Consider the following 22,373-nt stretch of genomic DNA (forward strand, 5'->3'; position numbering starts at 1 on the left):
GACACTCAAAAAAGAGACGTCGAAGGTCCCATTCCTCGTCGTCTTCTGTGTCCCCAGAAAGAGTCTCCTGTCCCACCAAACACAGTTCTCAAGCTGAGTGGGAGGAATTCAGAAAGAAAATGTTAAGCGTCTTCGAGAACGCGGCCTCGACCCCCTCGAAGACAGCTGAGGGTGATACCCCGGGTGAAAAACCCAAATTATCGAAACGCCGCGAGTCGCAGCACCCGGCGAAACATTCCACCTGAGAGCGCCATGAGCCATTGGGTAAGAAGGCAACGTCTTCGCCGTCGTCGAGGATTCCTTCCAAGCCGTCGTCGAAGATTCCTTCGACGCACGGATCAGCGCCATCGACGCCGTTGTCGAAGAGTTCCTCAATGCATCGGTCGATCGACTCGACGCCATCGTCGACGCCGACGTCGATGAAAGAGAGGACCAAGGCCACCCCACAGCCAACGGTGATTTCAAGGGCCTCTGGCACGACGCCGAGACCGTCGTCGATGCCCTCGAGTAGGATCCCAATCCTCTCGAGTTCTTCGAGACCCCTTCCATTTTTTTCAACGCCGTTTTTGGTGCCTTCGAAGCCTGTTACATCGGCGTCGACGACATTGACGTTTTCTCGTCCAATAACGACGAGTTTGGCTCATTCTGCCTTAGAAATGGGTTTTACTCCATTTCAGAGGTCAGAATACCCTGGACTTTCTTCAATTTATGAAGAAGGGGAAGATTCTGACCAGGAAACATTCGGATTACAGAGGACCATACTGCCTACTGCAGAGGATTTCACCTCTGAGGAAAGAAGGCTGAAGGAACTACAGGAGTCACTACATGAGGCAAGTGGGCTGGACACTTCCCCAGAAGTGGAATTTGTTAAGCCAGACCCAGGGGAACATGCCGAAACACCATATAGAACCCTGATGGCAAGAATAATTGAGTTTATGGGTTGGTCGGCGCCTTCACCTGTTTTCCAACAGGATGACATAACAGATATATTGGACAAAGGCCCACAGGAGGACCCGGTGGTCCCCTTCCATGCAGCCTTACAAAATAAAATTGCATCTAATTGGGAAACTCCCGAAGTTATCCCTGCAGTCAATAAAAGATTGTCAACCAAGTATAGGGTAGCGGCTGCTGACCCCGAATACCTGTCAAAACACCCGACCCCAGAGAGCCTGGTGGTTCAAGCGGCAACTTCATCTAGCAGTAGGACCGCTTACCCTACTGTCCCACAGGATAGAGATGACAAGAAGTACGACTCTATGGCAAAGAAAGTCTTCTCTGCCTGTAGTATGCCGTTGAAGTCCATCAACGCCACCTGTACGCTCGCCAGGTTCAGTCACACACTATGGGAGTGTGCTTCATCAGCGGCTGACTGCATACCCGAAGGAGAGGAAAAGGAAGCCTTCCTTAACATTATTAAAGATGGCAAAGATGCCATGTGCGAATCACTTCAAACTGGCATCGATTCCGCTGACAGTATCAGCAGGGCCATGGCGGCAAGTACAACAATCCGCAGTCATGCGTGGTTGGCGAAAGTCGGGCTTTGCCCCTGATGTACAGGCCAGACTTTTGAATATGCCCTTTGACGGCTCTTCATCATTCGGGAAAAAGGCTGATGACAGTCTGGAAAAGTTGCAGACTTCTAAAGCAGCAGCAAAATCCTTAGGAGCTGCTATCCGCCAAACTCCTTTTCGCCCCTCAGGAACCTCTGGGAGAGGAAAGTCCTTTCACTATTATTCCACATTCAGGAAAAACAGAGGACAGCCGGCTCAAAGAGGCCAAAGGAGATCCACCCGAGGTGGACGGGTCAAAAGTACTAAGACCGCAGCAGCAGCAGGTGCCTCTTTACCCTCGGCATCTGCATCAGCCGCCCCCAAACCACTCTGAGGCCTTCCCACACAATACACCTGTAGGGGGCAGGTTAACTCACCATCTGACGGAATGGCAGGCTATAACGTCAGATGCTTGGGCATTGGAGACAGTTGCCCAAGGTTACTGCCTACCCTTTCTACACATCCCTCAGAGTCATCCACCGGGGAACAGCTCTCTAAAAGTTCCAGATCCGCTCCTCTTGCAGGAAATTATAGACCTGCTAGAGAAAGGTGCCATAGAACCGGTACCTGTAGCGGACAGGAACAAGGGCTGGTACTCCCCCCTACTTTCTCATACCAAAGAAAGACGGAGGACTGAGACCCATCCTGGACTTACGAGAATTGAACAAGTTCCTCAGGAAGGACAAGTTCAAGATGGTAACTCTCTCTCAGATCCTTCAGGCCCTCCAGCTCCAGGACTGGCTGGTATCTCTAGACCTTCAGGATGCTTATTTCCATGTGCCAATCCATCTCAAACACAGGAAATACCTGAGGTTCGCAATTGGCGACTCTCATTATCAATTTCGAGTTCTGCCATTTGGGCTCACCTCCGCCCCGAGGGTCTTTACCAAGCTGATGTCGGTAGTGGCGGCGAGTCTAAGGAGGGAAGGGATCCACGTCTACCCCTACCTGGACGATTGGCTGATCAGGGCCGTATCTTCGGAACAGGCCCAGGCCCAGCTAGATTATGTCTGCCTTTTCCTTCACAGACTGGGCTTCTCCCTCAATTTAAAGAAGTCACAGATGATACCATCACAGAGACTCCAGTTCATTGGAGCGGTCCTGGACACTTCCCTGGGGAAAGCCTCGCCACCAGAGGTGAGGGCTCAAGATATTCTACAGATGGTCACCAAGTTTCAAAATGCCCAATGTCTCCCAGCCTTCGACTTTTTGAGGTTGCTAGACCTCATGGCATCCTTCATCTTCCTTGTGCCAGAGGCTCGCCTGAGAATTAGATCTCTTCAGTGGGCACTAAGAACCCAGTGGTCGCAGTTCTCAGGAAAAATGACAGATCTCCTCTGGATTCCGGACAAGGTAGCCCGCGACCTTCAATGGTGGGCCTATCCAGAGAACATCTTGAAAGGAGAACTGTTTTGGCAACCATGGCCGGAAATAACAGTAGTCACAGACGCCTCACTCACGGGGTGGGGAGCCCATGCCAACGACTTGACCATCAGCGGTCGTTGGTCTCCATCGGAGTCCAGACTGCACATCAACCTATTAGAGCTGAGAGCGATCAGACTAGCGCTGAAAGCTTTCCTGCCATCAGTACAGGGGAGAAATGTCCTGATAATGACGGACAACACGGTGGCCATGCACTACCTCAACAAAAGAGGAGGCGTAGGATCACTGCCACTGTGCAGAGAGGCAATGCAGCTCTGGTTTTGGGCAATTCAGGAAGGAATCTCTCTATCGGCAGTCCACCTAGCCGGAGAGAAGAACTTGACAGCGGACGCTCTGAGCAGGCAGAGCACAGTCTCCCACGAGTGGGAGCTAGCTCAGGAAGTCCTTCAAGAGATCTTTGCCCTTTGGGGAACCCCTCAGGTGGATCTGTTCGCCACAAGCACCAACAGGAAGTGCGATCTGTTCTGTTGAAGGGAATTTCCCCCGAGAGGAGCTCTAGGAGATGCGTTCGTAGTGGACTGGGAGTTTCCACTCCTTTACGCGTTCCCACCAGTCCCTGTTATTCATCAAATGATCAGGAGGTTGAGAAGATTCCGGAAGACCATGATCCTAATTGCCCCGGATTGGGCCAGGAGAACGTGGTACCCGGACATTCTAGATATGTCCATCTGTCCTCCAATCCGTCTTCTACTCAAAGAGAATCTTCTCTCGCAGAAGGGAGGTCAGGTTCTCCATCCAGATACCAGAACCCTCAACCTTCACGCTTGGCTTCTGAAAGGTTGAGGTACAAGGATTGGAATCTCCTTGATGACGTCATGGAGGTGTTGCTTTCGGCCAGAAGACCAGCAACAAAGTCTTTACCGCTGCCGTTGGGACAAATTTTGCAGCTGGTGTAGGGAACAGAATATCGACCCTTTTTCATGCGGTACTCCAACAGTGTTATCGTTTCTACTCTACTTGGCAAACTCAGGCCTTCAAGTGGGCACTGTAAAAGGCTATCTGGCAGCGCTCTCTATCTTCAAGCGCACTGCGGAGGAACCATCATATTTCAAAATTCCTCTAGTGGTACAATTTCTCAAGGGACTAACTAATATTTACCCTCCAAAACCATTCCAGGTTCCCTTATGGGACTTAAATTTAGTCTTAAACTTCTTAATGGGCACTCCATTCGAACCACTTCACTCCTGCGCGCTGAGATTTCTCACGCTTAAAACTGTTCTATTGGTAGCACTAACATCTGCTAGGAGGGTGAGTGAGCTGCAAGCTCTCTCCTGTAAACCCCCACATACAATCTTCCACAAGGACAAACTTGTCCTACAGGTGAAGCCTAATTTCCTCCCAAAGGTGGTTTCTGAATTTCAAATTACTCTGAAAATTACCTTAATTCTACCCTCCTCCCCATCCGGGGAAAGAGGAGGAAAGGCTACATAGGCTGGACCCTAGGCGAGCTCTCAGCTTTTACATCAGCAGAATGGCTAGGATCAGGCAAGCAGACCAACTGTTTGTAGGATACTCAGGTCACAAGTTGGGACTACCCATAACAAAACAAACCATCTCCAGGTGGATTATTTTGGCCATCCTGGAATGTTATAGACTAGCAGGGAAAGAGCCACCCCAAAATCTCAGGGCTCATTCAACCAGGGGTATTGCAGCCTCTTTGGCTCTCCAAAGAGGGGTACCAGTCCGGGACATATGTGCGGCTGCCACATGGTCGTCCGCACATACATTCACAAATTTTTACAATCTGGATTCCTCCACTGCTCAAAAGACCAGATTTGGCAAGGCCGTATTACATTCGATCCATCCCTAAAGGGATACATATCACTATCACTCCCACCTCCACGCCACTGCTATGGCAGTCTATCAAAGATGAGGAATACGTCGGAGGACACAATCCCTTCGAAGAACAAGTTACTTCTTACCTGGTAACGTTCTTTCGACGGGATGTTCCTCCGACGTATTCCTTATCGGCCCTCCCAACCATCCCCGCAGTGATAACTTCCCTTGTGGCTGCAGCTTACGCTCCTTCAAGGTCACTAACCAATTCAGGCATGACTTTTCTTATGCTACAAAACGGACACATCGCGTGGCTATTTATGGGCATGGTGACGTCGGCGCCGACACGGTGGCCGTCGAGGGACATCGACTCGGCGGACGTCGACGTGCAGCGCCCTCTACAGGAAAAAATTTCCGAGGCCAGCAAGATGGAAACGTATTATCAAAGATAAGGAATACGTCGTAGGAACATCCCGTCGAAAGAACGTCACCAGGTAAGAAGTAACTTGTTCTTCTACACCAAGGCGGTCAAACAGGAATATGTGGTAAAAATGCCCAGAGACAGTCCCATCATTGATGTCCCAGCCCAACCAATGAGGATGACCATAGGGAGGAAGAGGACAGCCCAGAGACGATGTCCATCTGTGAAATCCAAACCGGATCTAAGGTACAGAGGCATAATCCCAGCCTCTGTGGTCAAACTTTGTATCAAAATGGTAACAGCAGCTTTTGGTGTCAAAATCTTCTAGAAGGTAGGTGAGCCTACAGAGTTCATCCAAACACCAGCAAAAAATCCAGCAGAACTGAGGACAGGTTCAGGGTCCCCCATAGATAAACCTACACATGTATTGGCCTGCCTAAACAGCCCACCAATAACGCACCAGGGCTCCTAAGAAAGGATCAGGTTGGCCCCAAAAACCACAAAAGGATGTGCATGGGCCTGCCCTAGCCCACAGACTGGTCTAAAACAGGTCAAAACCACTGTAGAGTCCTCATTGACAATTTAATTCTTCACTCGTGGTTTCCCAAGACAAAGGAATGCCCCCCCAGCTCACTTAAAAATGCCTGACGGCAGTATTTAAGATAATAAGTTAGTACTCCAATAGCTACTGTGAGAAAACAAAGGGTGTCTCACCGACTAGTCCCTTGGGATCTGTCATCCAGGTGGCCGGGGCACGGCCATCGCAATTGGATCCAGACCCCGGTGTAGAGGAGGTCCCAGATATGGCCTGCACCCCTGCCCCCCATTGCGAGTTGCCAGTAAAATACTTGCCAAGGTATGTGGCGTATGAGGAGCAACTGAACCAGTAGAGAGCCGAAACTTCAGAGCATACCAGCCTGCCCCCCGAAGGTCAAGATAAGGAGGCCCAGGCAGGTGGTGGAGCTACATGGAGAATCAAATACACAAAAAGCTGGAAACTGAAGCAGATTCACTGTGAACCAACACATGACCAGCCAGGCGCGAAGATGTACCACTGTCTGATGTCACCCAGATCCGAGGGGTGCCATAACTTTTCCGGATAAGAGACTACAGTTTCAAGGCCTTCCTCAGCCAACGAATTGACACATCGCCATAAAACCACTGATTGATGGAAGGGAGGCAGGGTGAATCCTGGGACACTAGACACCTGGGTGTCCATTCTGCATGCTGCTAATTAAAGTGAAGATTTATGTTTAGGGGTGTAACCTGCCCAATCACAATGGACCAAGTTATCTGGAGTCCTATAGATAGCGTAACCAATAGGACGTCGAACGTATAGTGACGTCCATCACGCGTGATGTAGAGGGATGGGCGTAGACGCCCACCAGATAAGAGTTAACCAATCCGCATGCTCTATTGTCATATACAGATATAACACCTATACTTAAGTTACCTTTCCCAACCATTTATATTGCGTGATGATTTTTGTAGAATTAGACGTCAATGATGACGAGTTTAGCCTATAAAAACGGCTGTTCGACTGAAGTTCAAGGAAGTCGGAGCGAGACAGGTGTTCGCAATGCTGCTGATTTCCATATGCTGATGTATGCATCATTAAACAGACTTCCCTTTGCCAACTTATTGAGTCCTGATTTGTTAGATGTGCTGGAGTATGTGAATCCTGCACCCTGTCCTCACATGGTGCAGCTATCTAGTATTACAAGCTCTCGGGGGTTGAGTACTGACCAATGGGCCCGTCAGTAATTTCCTCTCCCCGTGAACACCGGGGATGGACCAGTGCAGGAGGATCACCTGGATGAGGGGCACCTGGGGAGTGGGAGTGGGGCACCCGGAGGAGAGACGCAGTATCAATGTCCCCATTTCCCTGTAGAACACCCTCATTCAAAGTACTATCAAGGAACTTTATTCCCCCCTACGCCTTTCCTACACACAATCTGCTGCACGGACAAAACGCTTCAGGAGAGAACAGACCCACACACAACCAGTCCGTTTGACATGTCCCAACATCAGGGTCAGGCAGCATCAGGCACTTAACCTTAATGACTCGCACCTGAATCCTGTTACCTTTCCCCACTGGGATAAAAGGCGAAGCATGAGAGCACCCAGAGAGCAAGACGAGAAGGGCAACTGAAGCGAGCAAGACCAGCAGCACGGAAAGGTAGGAAATCCTGATAAGGCGACGCGACTATGGAAGCAGAGCAGACGGGACCAGGAGGCAAACGAAAAGCTGTGGTCCTACCAGCTGCAAGGTGAAATTTGCTGCCACTGCAGAAGGTCATGGCGGTACCTCCTTCATGTGCGGCGTGAGGTCTTGAAAGGAGGCTAGCCACGCTGGGCCAAAATCTCTGACTGAACGGAAGGTGTTGATAAACTGTATCAGTCTCTGCCCGTGAGTGAAAAGGGAGACCGGCTTGTATTGATAAACGAAAAGGACATTAACATTTGAAGTGCTCATTGGGTTGTCGAGAAACCGTGAGCGAAAGCACATTGTAGCAAGAAGTAAAAATGCTGAGATTGTGCGTGTGAGAGAAGTGGCGCAAGAATATAACTAAGAAAGGAGGCGAATAGTCAAAGTGGTCATATGAGGAGAAAGTCAATGGTACAAGCCTCCTCGTACAGTCGAAGGTCTTTGATAAGAAGTGAAAGGAACTGCAGATACCAGAAGGCCTCGGGGAGGAGGCTGCTATAAACATTTGAACTGTACCCAGTATTGCGGGTTGCGCGTAGGACGACAGCCGTATGAAAGAGAAGCTTGATTGTGAAAATTAAACACACTTGCTACAATATAACAGTCTCTGTATCGAACTGGCAAGTACGTAAAAGTGAAAGCATGAAAGATTGCAAAGTTACAAGTGTGATGCTGGCGGTTTGAAGGCTTGCGCCCGATCGAGGGAAGCCCGAAGTGCCTGCAGAGGAAGATCTGAGCTCGGAGGAGGGGGATCTGAGTGTTTCGGTGAAAGTGAATCAAAAATGTGTTTAAAAAGACATTAAGAGTTCCTGAATGCTATAAGCTAGTAGAACTGGTGAGGTTAACTGAACTATGATTTGAAGGTTACCATGAATCCGACGCAGGGATGCCAAGTGAAAGCAAGGGAAAATGATTCCCACATTTTGATGAGTTGCCTCAACAGTGGTGTAAAGACGAAGGTGACCCCAATGAAGGGATATCACGAGAAAGCTGCAGAAGAGGGGAATCTTACATGGGGAGTTCTTGGGAAAAGTCTTGTGCTGTCAAGCAAAAGACATTGATTCGAGGGATCCTGCCTTTTTTCAGAAGAAATGGCTTCCTGATACCTGTACACTCAAGGGGTGCTCACAGTCCTGCCACTGTTCCACCTTGTCCCGTGATGCAACGTGGGTAAGGGAGTGTATTAGTTCAGCAGTCCTGAACTACCAAAACCCTTTTCGACATTTCAGTTTGCATTACACTCTTTTGTTATACATAGCATTATCCAACATTGTAGCTTGCTCCCATCTTAGATGTAGGTTTAGATTAGGCGTTTTTCTCACCCATATACTGTTCAATAAACACCCTTGGATTGTACTCCTTGTGTCTGTTGTGCTTCTTATAACTATATATCTTCACTACACTACCAATAATATATAGCAGGCGATTAAAGCAGTAAATCGGATTGTACCCATATTGAAGCCAAAACTAAACTGCAGCTGTTACCATCCTATTCCCTAAGAACCATGCAGGGTGATAAAATGTAACTAGGGCCAAAACGGGGGGTTTAAAAAGCACCAGTCTCGGGAGCCATATGATGTACCATGGGGACCATATTTTTCATTCATTTTGTCATTTGTTATAGTGCCTTTCACCATAATTATGGTGCCAACATGCTTTTGGTTGAACGCCCTCGGATGGACCGGAGTCCAAATGTTTGGGAGAGTTTGGGATGTGCTATTATGCGTGTGTGAATTTGAGCCATTAAAATGATGCAATGGTGGCCAAGACCTTGGTAGTCACCCATGTCTAAATGGAGTGTGTATGGGCGCAGTGGAGGATTACTATGGACTAAGGGGAGGATTGTGTTTGAGGCTATAGAGAGTTATGTGATCAGCTACAGATCGAATATTTGTCGTTAATAGTAGCTTCATTCTTATGGAAGAGGTGATGTGCAATAGTGTTCAAGTAGTATGCGTGTGCAGAGTGTGTGGCGTGAAGCTGTGCCCCCCACTAAGTTACAAAGGTGTAGTTTATGAGGGGAGAAATGGGTTAGCTGTACAAACAACAGTGACTCATTCCTGGCTTCCATCTGTTTACAGGAGCATTGCTGCGTCTCACAGACGATTCAAGTGCTTTGAGTGCATAATACTCACCATCTGAGAGGTTCTTAGCTATCCCTAGTTCCTTGTAGTGTGAAAACAAGGACCCTGTTTCATCATTACATGTGGCAGCCTGGCCCACCATCCTGTGCTTTAGAATTATCTGCCGTGCCCAACATGAGCGAGGGGGCTGAAGGGCATAGTTGTCCTCCTACGCCACGATCAGCATGATATTCTCAAAATGCATTTTAAGTGCGATACATTGCCACCCCCATGCCCATATGGGTGCAATACCTGGCCCATTGTCAGGAACATTCTAGGTGCAAGTTGCTGGAGTGACTACCCAAGTCCTCCATGTGTGCTTGTCGTTCCGCAAGGAAGGTTGGATGGCAGAGCCAGACTGTCTGGAGGAAGAAGAGGCCAGTGGCTGAGATGGGCAGGTGGGAGGGGGGGCAGGCTGGGGAAGAGGGGACTGCTGGCTGAAGCGGGTATGTGCTGGACAGGGACAGGGAGTGGGCCCGGGGAGGGGATCATGAGGTCAGGGGGAACAGCCAGATACACTAAAATGGCTTGCAGTAAAAGTCCCTCTTATCATGTAAAAAGAGAACAGAGGTTTTATAGAACTCAAGGGGAAAAAGAAACCAGTTTAGGGTCCCTCAAAAAGGGACAGCATAACACCCAAAATAGAATGGTGCCCTAATGCCCACACCATATAACACTGCTTCTTGCTTACATCCCTGTTGGCAGATGTCTAAAATGTCTGTTTTTCCTTCTCTGTCACATACATAATCACTTTTTTCTCCTCTCCTTCTTTCTGTGGCTCTTGATATGTCTCTGTCCCTCTCTCTCTTACCCTACCTCCCTCTGTTTTATCTTCTTCTCTCTTTCTCTCCCTCTTTTTAGATGTTGCCACCTTACATGTACTATTTAGTTTTAGTTTTTTCTGCATAAGTAGAAAGTGTTTGTGATTGGTCACCGCCTTATCCCCCGGATCTGCGTGAAATGACCGAGTTGAAACCTCTGAATACCAAAAGTCTGTTCCCCCCGCCCCATTTGTTTCACATATATATATATATATATATATGTGCGGGGAGACCCCCCACCTTACGCCTATACATTTTCTATTAACTTTACCACTCCCCAACACCTCCCCCCCCACATATACATATGCAAACAAATCGGGGGTAAGGCTTTTGGTACTCAGTCCTTTTGACCTAGGTCATTTTGACAAAAGCAAGGGCTCTCAAACAGCAGCTCACTCTTATATTTGTGGGTTAAATGATGGGTGCACTCTGTATTTTTATTGTAGTAAACTGTGGCTACACCTAAAAAAAAATACAGCACGTTAAAAGTAATTTTGAAATGTAAAATGTGCAAATTAATGGGCTTCAAAATTCCCATTTTTAAAACTTTGAAGGCATTGTTTTTTTAATATGTGCATATGTTTGTTTTATTCACTGCCCTGATGGCATGAATCATTAATCAAACGGCAGTCCCCTCCAGCAGGCTGGAAGGAGCCAGTGTTTGTTTACTGCCGTCAGGGTGTTTGCTCTGTTGTTAAACCTTGTCAAAGGTCCGTGGCCTGTTATCTTGCTGCTGTTTTGGTATTTGAGAGCCCCCCTGTATTATGGCTAGTTTTTCGCGTTGCCCACAGTCCTAACATTTTTTCGGGACTGTGTCATCAGATTTCTCCATACCAGTTTGTTTATCCAGCATTGGACTTAAATTCAGTGTTAAGGTTTCATTTGGGTGTTACTGTCATGATGCCTACCCCCGGGCATCCGGATCAAGTCCATCAGCCCCGGGAGCAGGCATCCAGATATTTAATAAAACCCCAGCAGCCCCGGCTGAGGGCTGTCTAGGTTCAGTCCTGGCGCCTTAGGCGCCAGGCTCATAGACTTTACCTCATGCAGACCATGCTGCAAATGAATCCAAGCCAACGTGAGGCCTGGATGGGACTATTTTACTACAGGGACTATTTTTTACTCGGGTGTGGTTCTAGGGACTTCTTACCTGGAACTACTTTGGAGGCTATTTAAACCACGCCCAAACAGCAGCACATGCTTTGCGTTATTCTGCATCCAGCAGCGTGACGCTCACCGTGCCTGCAGTCAGCATCCAGTCTTCAGCCACGCCCGTCTCTAATCCAGAGCTCCTAGCAATAGAAGAAAGAAGAAGGAAAGGTTAGAAAACAGATATTATTTCAATCCTTACCTGAATTCCGGATCATCACGTCTTTGAACTGAAAAATACATTATTCTACACGTGTCGCATCACTCACCAGTCCTCACAGCATTTTTCGATCCGGCGCAGCCTCCATCATTTTCTCCGCCAAATTCCACCATCTAGGGGACAAAAGAAACATAAGGTGAGCCGAGAGAGCCAACAAATACAACCTCTCCACCATAGACTTACCTGATTAACAACCGGAGGCATTATTCTGTAACAAACCGCAACTTTTTACGCCGCACCTGTAAGGAGACAGAAACCAGCAATTTAAACACACGCATCTTTTGCCGGACAGTGTTGGGTAATACAGACTCTTACCTGAATACCATCAGCTGCCACAAGACAATCTTCCCTTGGACCCAGCTGCAACACAAGAAAGGAATGTACAAGAGTGAACATCGGACATATTGAACTCTTTGAACTTTATACTTACGGGTTCCCGCCTGGAACCTCAGAGTCAATATTCATCCGGAACTCTTCCTACGCCTTCAAACCAGTGAAGTAACTGGTATATACGCGCCCCTGCATTTCACGCTGGATGGAGAGCTCATCATTTACAAACATAAGGTGAGCTTACTGAAAGTGAATATCGGTGGTGATTAGTCGGGAGAACAGTGGGTTGCCATTACTAAAATCCACGGGTGGTTAAATCCATTGCAGGAGAATACCTCTGCGGGTCAAGCAGACGAGATTAGGCGGTCCAGTCCAGTCTGTCATCTCTGCACTACGCTTCACGTTGGAGGAGGTCGCAGCTGTCCGGGTCCGATCGACGCCCCTGTGGGAGCCAGGTGAGCGTAACAGTTACGTTTGAGTCTCTACATTCTGGTTCTTTAAGATTACTCGCCCTTAAGGTGATTTTACATGGCGTGTGAATGAGCTACAGGCATTATCTGTTAAACTTTCCCATTTAGTTTTCTTCAAAGAGAAGGTGATGTTGAGAGTGAAGCCATCCTTCCTCCTGAAAGTGGTCTCAGATTTCTGTCTCTCTCAAAAGAGCCATCTTCCTGTATTTGTTCCTGTGCCTCATCCTTCCAAGGTAGAGGAACAATTCCATCAGCTGGACCCGGTGCGGCCATCGGCTATAGCGTCTCTCGAACGAGTGAGACCAAGGAAGATGACCAACTTTTTGTAGCTTATGCTGGTTCCTGTGCTGGCAGGGCTGTGACCAAACAGACCCTGTCAAGGTGGATCATCCACTGCATTTTGGAATGCTATGATTTGACTGGTAAGGATGTGCATGAGGGGATCATTCAACCAGAGGGCTGGCTGCAACCTTGGCTCTGCAACTTGAAGTCCCTGTTCAACACATTTGCAGAACATTACTGCTTGAATTCCCAGTTGGTGCAGGACACTCGCTTTGGTAGAACTGTCCTTCTGAGTTTTCGGGTTTAAGTGGTGTTTTTGAGTTCCTCTGTCCTCCAGATCAAAGTACTGCTAAGGGAGTCTACCATAGATGAAGAATCCGTGGGAAGAAAGAATCCATTAGAAGAACAAATTACTTACCTCTCAGTAATGTTCTTTTTGATGGATGTTCCTCCCACAGATTCCTCATTACCCTCCCAACCTGCCCCTCTAGCTAGTACTCCTTGGTTCTGTGGTGTATTGGCTTTGGAGTGCTAGGGAAAAAGGGTGTAACTAAGGTCACAGAGTGTGACACCTCCAATATATACTGGGCCTGACATCATGTCTGCTGCAGGGCACATAGATATGGCGGACAGAGCCTCGCTGCACCCCCTTGTGGCGGAATCATTTCCATAGGGCAACTGCGTTAGGAGATTCATATCATAGATGAGGAATCAGTGGGATGAACATCCATCAGAAAGATGGATACCGGGAGGTAGGGAATTTGATCTTCAGATGTTGAGCCCTGCAGGTTCTGTGTAAATTGCATGCTTGTGTTTGACCCTTCCAAGTGTTGGCTTTGGTGCTTGAATCCTGATCATGATACTGAGGCATGTTGATCCTGTCAGTAAATGCAATGCACCTTAAGGGAACATGCCACAGAGGTGTTCACCTCTCTTTACAAGATCAGGAAGACCCATACTATAACCCTAAGCTTCCTTAGAAACTCCTGCCTCCAAAGACACGCCTCCACCAGTTAAAAGCACCAGTGAAAATGAGGAGTCTCACTCAAGACAAAATAAGCAAGACAAAAAGAAGAAAGTGCCACAGAAGGACCCACTTTCCCAGTAACTCCCTCCCGCTTCATGATATTATATGATATGATAAGTCATGTATAACACGCCTGTACACAAGTGTTTCATGAGTTAGCCTCAGGCTTAGAAGAATCACCACCTATCTTACTGCAGGTACCATTTCTCCACCAGTTCCGCTACCCTGGTACAGTGGAAAATTCACACTTTCTTCAACTCCCTGGTTGCCAGCGGCTATGTCTATGGCCCTGCCTCCGATGCTGGGGCAAGGCCTCCGGCGCCTTCTCAGGCAGAAGAGGCACCTCTTTAGCCAGCAACCTATGGCCACTGCTTTCCTCGCCACTCTGCTCCGCATCAGAGTACCTCGGCTTCAGAATGTACCCTGTTTGTCCCCTCAGAGGCTCGAGAGAGCCCGAGATTTGTCACGCCCAGCAGGTCTGAATACCTGTCTGAATTCCCCTCTAGGATGGGGACATACTTTTGATGAAGAAGGTGACTCAATCTCTTCCAGGCTATAAAAGCCATGGAAAAAAGGAAAGTTGAAGATTTACCTGGAGGTCTGACCAACTGATCTACTGACTTACAGGATGCCAGCTGCCTTGATACCTCGCTTGAACTTGAATTCACACAGGCATCCGCATATGGGAAATTCAGGGTATCCTTTCCGAAAATCATCACTAATTCAGTTGACTGTCTGGGAATCTCTGCTCTGTGAAGAAAGTGAAATATGACCTTACCAACTTTGGAGCTGGACCTTCCTATGGAGGTGCTTCTGTCATGCAGTTCTGCCATTTCAGACCGTCTCATCTTCATCTGGCTCAAGCCTACCTTGTCCATCTCCATTGACGTGGATCTGTCTAAAAATAATTGTCTATCCTTTCTGACCAGAGAGTCAGATGTATGACTTTAGTTCTTCAGTATTCACACTGCCATACATTCACTTTGTTATTACAGGGGGAGACCCTATGTACTCCCTACTTTTCTAGCCCAAATTCTTCCCCCTAACCCAAACACTAACCTTACAGAAAACTTCACTATATCCATTCTCACCAAATACAGACAAACTAGAGGTAAGAAGTAAATGCACGAGGAAGCAAATGTCTGACCAAGTCAATGTATAAGAAGTAAGTGTTGAAGGTGTCTTTCTGGCAAAGTAAAGGGGGGGATACCCGGAGAGCCTGGTGGTTCAGGCCTAAATGGCAGAAACAAAGGCACTCCACTTTCCCTCCTTCCCACTTGGTGTAAAGAAAAAGTAGCTGGATATACTTGACCATATAATTTTCACCTCTGCCAAGCCTTGTTTTGTGACTGTTAATACATCCTGTACCCTGGCGTAGGTACTCTCACACTCTTTGGGATGTGGTCAAGGAAGCAGCAGAAATGCTTGGGGTTGTCAGATCTGGTTAACAATGGTAATGAAGTTGCTATACAGATCCTGCAGTATAGGTTAGAAACTGCAGATTGTGCAGTCTGCTCCATTGGCTTGGAGACTGTACTGAGGCATCATTCTTGGATGTGAACGTCTAGGTTTCCTCCTAATGTGAAGGCTAGGCTCCTCCATGGGTCCTTTGATGGGAAAAATTAATTCTACAAATTACAACAGACCAAATTACTAAAATTCACCAAATTATAAAAACCAGTATTTCTTAAAAAAACACAATAAAACAGCAGTTTAAAAAAACATCTGTTCCAAAGCCACGATTTCAATAGGTTTGCAGATCGCAAGATGTCAACAGTCTGGAAAAGATTAGAAAGGAGGAATTTGCAACAAGAAACAGCTGCTCCAAAGAAAGACCTTGGAAGCGTGAATCCCACCGACATCTGGGAACTTGCAAACAGAGGATATATTGGCTTCCAAGAGCCGCTAGTCTATTCCAATGCTACCTGTTTATTAAACGAAGAGCTGGGAGTTTGCGTGTGAACGCTCTTGCATCATCTTCTCTAATTAAAACATGGCTTTGTGGATGAAACTAGCCTTCTCAAGGTTGTGTCAGGCTTTCACCTATCACAGAAGATCCATCATCCAGTCTTTAGCCCTGCCCCTCATCCATCCAAGACTGGAGGGAGGTTTTGTATTCCGTCCCTAAGAGGGGGTCTCTGTTACTATGTCTCTGCGACGAGAAAAAATATGACAAGCTCTTTGTGGTACTCAGGCTGGCAGGAATGTTACCAAACAGACCTTGGCAAAATCAAAAGTTGATGGCTGGAAGGTTTTGAATAAATCATAACCACGGGCACAGCTCTGGGCAACCCTCCAGACCATCATTTTTCAGCCTGCCAAACCATCACAGAAGGGGAAAGACCACATGCAAATCAAGATTGGATTTACCTCAAAAGGGGCTGTCCAGGCCAAACTGCTAAGTCACATCCCGTCTCTGCACAAGACCACAAAAATCCCCAGACATGTTTTGGCTTTGTTGGGCATCCTCAGTGAGGAGTAACTTGGATATCTAGGCCCAGCAGGCTCAGCTCCACGCCTGGGCATGCTTGTCCCTCTCAGGGTGAGTAGAGCAAAACCAAAAGTTGATGGCTGGATGGTTGGAATGCTGCACAGGTCATAATAATTATGTAGTTCTTATATAGCGCTACACACCCATAGGTCTCAGAATGCTGAAATAACAGAAGATATTATCCCACAGAGTGGTACTCAATTTATCGACCTCAGAAGGATGAAAGGCTGAGTTGACCCTTTCGAAATTCGATCCTGCCACAGCAATCTGCGCACAGATATCTGGGCGAGCACTAAACTCACTGTGCTATCTGACCAGCTGTGTGACTGTCCTTTTCATTTCTAAATGTTGCAATCTTGCCAACAAGAAAGTGCATGCAGGTCTCGGGGCTCATTCTACTAGACACCTGGCAGTTACTTCTGCCTTGCAGAGGGTTGGCCCCATTGTGGACAGAGTTTTGCTACCATTCTATTAAAACAACTAAATGAATGGGCTGTGAATAAAAATCTCCTGTGCCCGCAGCAGACGGGCTTTAGATAAGGCTGAAGTACTACACATAGTATATGTGCCTTAGAGATGTTGGTGGCAGAGACAACTTGCACGCTTAACAACTTCCTGTATCTATGCTTTATTGATTACTCCTCAGCGTTCAATTATGTCATCTGGGATTGCCTGTGGAGTAAATTGGAAAAATAGGTGATTGACCCCGTTTTGCTGTAATGCATCAAAGCACATTATACTAACTCTAGTGTCTCGGTTAAAGTTTCCCAGGAGGGAGTCCTTACAAATGACATCACTACCAATTTAGGACAAAACCAGGGCTGTGTTCTTGCACCAGCCCTATATAAATTATATGTTTCAGACTTGAACATATACTTCATAGAGGTTCCCACCTAAACTAGCAGGGAGGCCCATAGGATGGTTGTCCTATGCAGATGATACAGTCCTCATAGACCAAACCCTGGTGGGTCTTCATAGATCGATAGATGCTATTTACGCTTATGCAAAAGAAAATGTCCTTAGGGTAAACCTTAGAAAGATTAAGGTTATGACAATGGGAGGGTAAACATTGAAGACCTCCTTTTAAATGGTACATGGGAGGATAGCGTCTAGAGGGGATAAACTTTTATAACTAGCTTGGGTTGCCCTGTACGCTATTATCCATCGATAACATTTTAAAAAGACACTGTGCAGGTTAAAGTAATGGGCCGTTGGCAAGTGATTAAAAAAACTACATTAACGGGAAATGTGGCTGCACCATTGAAGGCCTCTTCCCTGTGCCTTGTATGGTTTAGAAACACTGCCAGAAAAGTATTTTGGTTGGCTGAAGGTACTTGAAGGCAAAATACTACGTTCCATTGTAGGCTCGCCGAAATCTGTTTCAATAGAGGCTTTACGCCTCAAATTAGCGTTGACCTCCCTCAACATGCTTTGGAAAATTGCAGGCTGCGAATTATATATCAAGCTGTTATACAGAGAAGAAAATAAGGAAACGCTTATGAATTTAAAGGCGTACCATATGAATAACACTAAGAACAACCAGGCACACAAAGACATGGCAGAAACTGTTGTCCAGAATTTACCAGGGCTTGACCTTGACATACCCAAAGAAAATGAGCTTGACATATTTGAACAAAAACATAAAACCAAATAATGAAACTGGAATAGAGTGCAAAACATAGCCGCATGCTAAAACAAGACGAGGTATATAGAATACAGCAAGTAGGGACATCTCTCAGGGCTATCGCAAAATTATCTTTCTAAGCTCTGTTGTCCGATGTTGCACCGTTTTATCATATAAATCTGTCTAAAGATATTCCTGGAGTATGAATACATGGGGGCTTGGAGGGGCATTCCACGTGAATTGCAATTTATGCCTTATTTGTACTCAATCTATAGAGACATCGAGACATATCCGACTGTCCCGAATTGAGAGCCCTGCAGATAGGAGTTTGGTGTACAGTGCGACAGGTTTTGGTCAACAATTTATTCAGCTGATTCCTTAGTAATCACAGCTGCAGCATATAACATTTGGTTATTGGCTTCTCAGAAATTATCTATCAAAGGGGAATAGACAGATGAGATCGCTAAGGTATCCGCATAAGACAGTCTGTAGGAACTCTGTTAGTCCATGTTAACTTGTAATAGACAATCAGTGGATGCTATAGATTTGCTCCTTTCCTCAGGATGATGGCTCAAATTGAATTTTTATTGAGAATTGTGTTGAGTATTTGCATATGTATTTTATTTGAAATTGTTATTAGTGTTTGTTATACGTTTTTATATGTATTGGTTTCTTTTTTAAATCTGTTGTGCAAAAAGCTATAATGCTTATAAAAGAAACCAATACATATAAAAACGTATAACAAACACTAATAACAATTTCAAATAAAATACATATGCAAATACTCAACACAATTCTCAATAAAAATTCAATTTGAGCTATCATCCTGAGGAAAGGAGCAAATCTATAGCATCCACTGATTGTCTATTACAAGTTAACATGGACTAACAGAGAGTGCCTTTGAAGTAGCTTTCTGGGTTTTGGTGTGGTGGATGACTCTTCTTTCTTTATTTTTGGGACGATGTTTTGCACACTTTCATTCATTCAAACCACTTTGGTACTGAGACAAGGAAGAGGGCTTTGGAGGAGCTCAATTGTAATAGCTCTGCATGTCCAGCTAATAGGCTTAACCATGGTCAGGCAACTGAAGTGAAGGACTTGCACCTGCAACCATTTAACAAGTCCCAGGTGCATAGCTATAGTGACTGCCCAGCAGAGAAGGAGAAATTACCTGAAGAGTAGGATGCGGCTTGTAGAAGCAGAGTGGGCTGAAGTGGAACCGGCTGGAGGGAAGCCATGCTGAGCAGGAGTGCGAGAGAGACCCATGGCCCAAGGCAGGCTGTGAGAGGGTCAATAAGCCTGCTGTCCTCCTTGCCCGGTCTTTAGAGCAGGAGCAGTGGGGCACCAAAGCCTCCTGATTGCCGCAGGTTGCTGGCAGCTTCCTCTAAGGAAGAGCAGACGTACGCACGTCAGGATTCCAGAGCGGTGACTGCTGCTCGCTGTGGCTCCCAAGAGAAAAAGGCAGAGCGAAAGGAAGCCTGGAAGCAAAACCGAGACGCCCGTAGGAGCAGCAGCATACCAGTGAGTGCAAAGAAGGGAACACTCATACTGAGGTGCCCTGGGGGCTGGAAACAGGCATGTCTGAATGTTGAATGAACTGAACACTATTACAATTGCTATGGAAGCCCAAATCAACTGTTTTGGGATGCTAAACAAGTTACAAGGTATTACAAGTACTTTTGAGAGTGTATTATTGAATACCAAACTAGCTGAAAGATATGATGTGCATATTTGAATACCGCACAAGACAAAAGCAAGTGATGAGCACTTAAGAATAAATTAAAAGCAAGGTGCTGGAAAAGGGCGAACACCACAGAGTGAATTGTGTGAGATGCATGCTGTGGTAAAGCCAAGAGACTGCCAAGGAGAATCTGAAATGAGTGTTGGCAAACGACACAGATTCAGAGAGGGAAAACCTGTGTTGGAAAAACCTGACGAATACAGAGAAGCATAACAAAGTGCGTAGGGTTATCGGTTGTGTGACCTGTAATGGGTGGACCATATGGTCTGACAACTGCGCTTAGACCGAGTGACCCTTGCTAGAAAAGAGCCAAGGAAAGCAAATGTAAAGAAGCTTGTATTTTGAAACAGTTGCTGAAGTGAATGATACATGCAGAAAGAGAGCACCCTATGTGAACTATTGAAAAGCCTGGATGATTCACGAGTTGAACTGGAACGGTTTTGAAAGCCAGGAGATTTGAACTGATTGTAGTTTGAAACTGGAAGAGCTGGCTTCTTGGGGAAAGAAACCCTGAGATTTGGTGAACTGTTCTGAACTTAGGGAAGGGGAAGCGGAGTATAAGCCCAGAGCTAGAAGAAGCTTGACACTTTATTTTGAACACTATTTCTTTTGATAATCAAGGGGGTTCTGGGAGTCCCTCTACTGGCACGAAGATGGCCCATTGCCCTGTTCTTAGGTGGATGGCCCTCGGGAGAGTCTCAACCAAGTCTTTATATCACTGTCCCTTTCACAGGGGAGAAATATCCCTGCATATCAGTCTTTGTCCTGCCCAGGGGCAGTCCAGCACCGAAATGCTAGGCAATTCTCCTCTGAACAAGAGTACCAACAGCAAACCCAGACACTTGTTTCGGCCTAGTCGTGCTCATCAGTGAGGTGGAGCTGTGCCTCTCTAAGAACAGTGAGCAAGGGGTCCACGTCTGGATTCCCCAGGTAACTTAAGGTGAAACCCAAAGTTACTTAATATGCAAAACAAGGGGGGGTAGGGGAGTCCCTCTACCGGCACGAACACGGCACATTGACCTGTTTTTGGGTGGAAGGCCCCCGGGAGCGTCTCAACCAAGTCTTAAGCTCACTGTCCCTTTCACAGAGGAGAAATATCCCTGCATATCAGTCTTTGTCCTGCCCAGGGGCAGTCGGGCACCGAAATGCTAGGCAATTCTCCTCTGAACAAGAGTACCTACAGCAACCCCAGACACGTGTTTCGGCCTAGTCAGGCCTCATCAGTGAGGTGGAGCTGTGCCTCTCTAAGAACAGTGAGCAAGGGGTCCACGTCTGAATTCCCCATGCAATTTAGGGTGAAACCCAAAGCTACTTAATAAGCAAAACAAGGGGGGTTCTGGGAGTCCCTGGGGTTTATGTTGGTACTCTTGTTCAGAGGAGAATTGCCTACCATTTCGGTGCTTGACTACCTATGGGTGGGACAAAGACTGATGTGTATGGACATTTCTCCTCTGTAGAAAGCATAGAGAGCTAAAGCGTGGTTGAGACCCTCCCGGGGGTCATCCACCCAAGAACAGGTCAATGGGCTGTGTTCGCACTGGTCAAGATTTTCCCAGACCTCTTTATATCTTTTGATGCTGACATCCCTGCACATTATATATATTTAGTTGTGAGGGCAAGTGTAGGTTTTCAATACACAGACTTTTGAGTTGAACTTACTGACACAGACTATCCTTAGTTTTCTTTAGGTAGGGAAATCCCACCTTAGCATAGGGCAAGTTAGGCCTTACTCCATCCTGACATTTAAGTTAGCCAGGGGAGGATATGGGGGCTCCTCCATTTAATTTCAAGTTGATAGGGGTTGCCAGATGGTACATCCCTTAACTGTGCACGAAACCGGAGCCTCCATCAACATTGATGGCCATCCAGGACCGGGTCCAGGATGACTCTGGAAAAATTCACTTATGATCTACTAATGAGGCGACTAGGTTTCAAGCAATGCAGAGACAGTTACTAATGCAGGTAGCTGCTGATTGTATCAAGTTATTGTACCCCCAAAGTATCAGCGCACTGGGGGCTGGTACAGCTTATGAGGACGCAATGTAAACAAGGGGCATTCTCCCCAGTAGGCGAGCCGAATGCATCATAACCTATGCGCTGTGAGGGATAGGAATAAGATATAGAGAGAGATGAACAGGGACATGTTTTTATTAATATATGCTGTTGTACCTAAAAATTCAATAAATGTTGGTTGAAAAAAAGAAAATTAAATGTGCATCAAGTCTAGTGTGCACTATTTACTTCATGTTTGAAGCATGCGCCTCCTTTTTCACTAACTTATTTGTCAAATATTAAGATCTGTGGCATTATGTTCCCAAAATGCTCTTTAATTTTGTGCAAGGCAGCCTGGAAACCATGTTGATGCCATTTGTCATATTCTCCTTTCTCATAGGGGTATTTGGAAAGAGTACAATATGAGTGTAATTGGCTTTCCATCTTTGAATGACCACCTTGTATCAGAAAATAATTCACATCGGCTTGCTATATGATACACTTGGCACAGCTGGTTTAATGTAATCTTGTACTGCAAGAGTTGTAATACAAGGAAAGATACAAGAAGAGTCTTAATTCATAGTAGACATATCGAAAAATATCTGTAGAGTGGTTGTCACTTTCTAAGATTGTACTACAGCCTGGACTTTTTAAGATAGTGCTACAGTCTGAAGTATAGTGGGCTTCCTCTTGCCCTTGGAGCT

General features: G+C 46.5%; 1 protein-coding gene across 5 annotated transcripts in view; it reads left to right on the forward strand.

Annotated features, from left to right (window-relative positions):
* ABCA7 (ATP binding cassette subfamily A member 7) overlaps nucleotides 1–22,373 on the forward strand; it is a 2,687,121-nt gene that overhangs the window by 2,312,125 nt on the left and 352,623 nt on the right. The window lies entirely within an intron of this gene.

This window comes from Ambystoma mexicanum, chromosome 1p, assembly GCF_040938575.1.
Source record: "Ambystoma mexicanum isolate Mex_15411 chromosome 1p, UKY_AmexF1_1, whole genome shotgun sequence".
Classification (NCBI taxonomy): Eukaryota; Metazoa; Chordata; class Amphibia; order Caudata; family Ambystomatidae; genus Ambystoma; species Ambystoma mexicanum.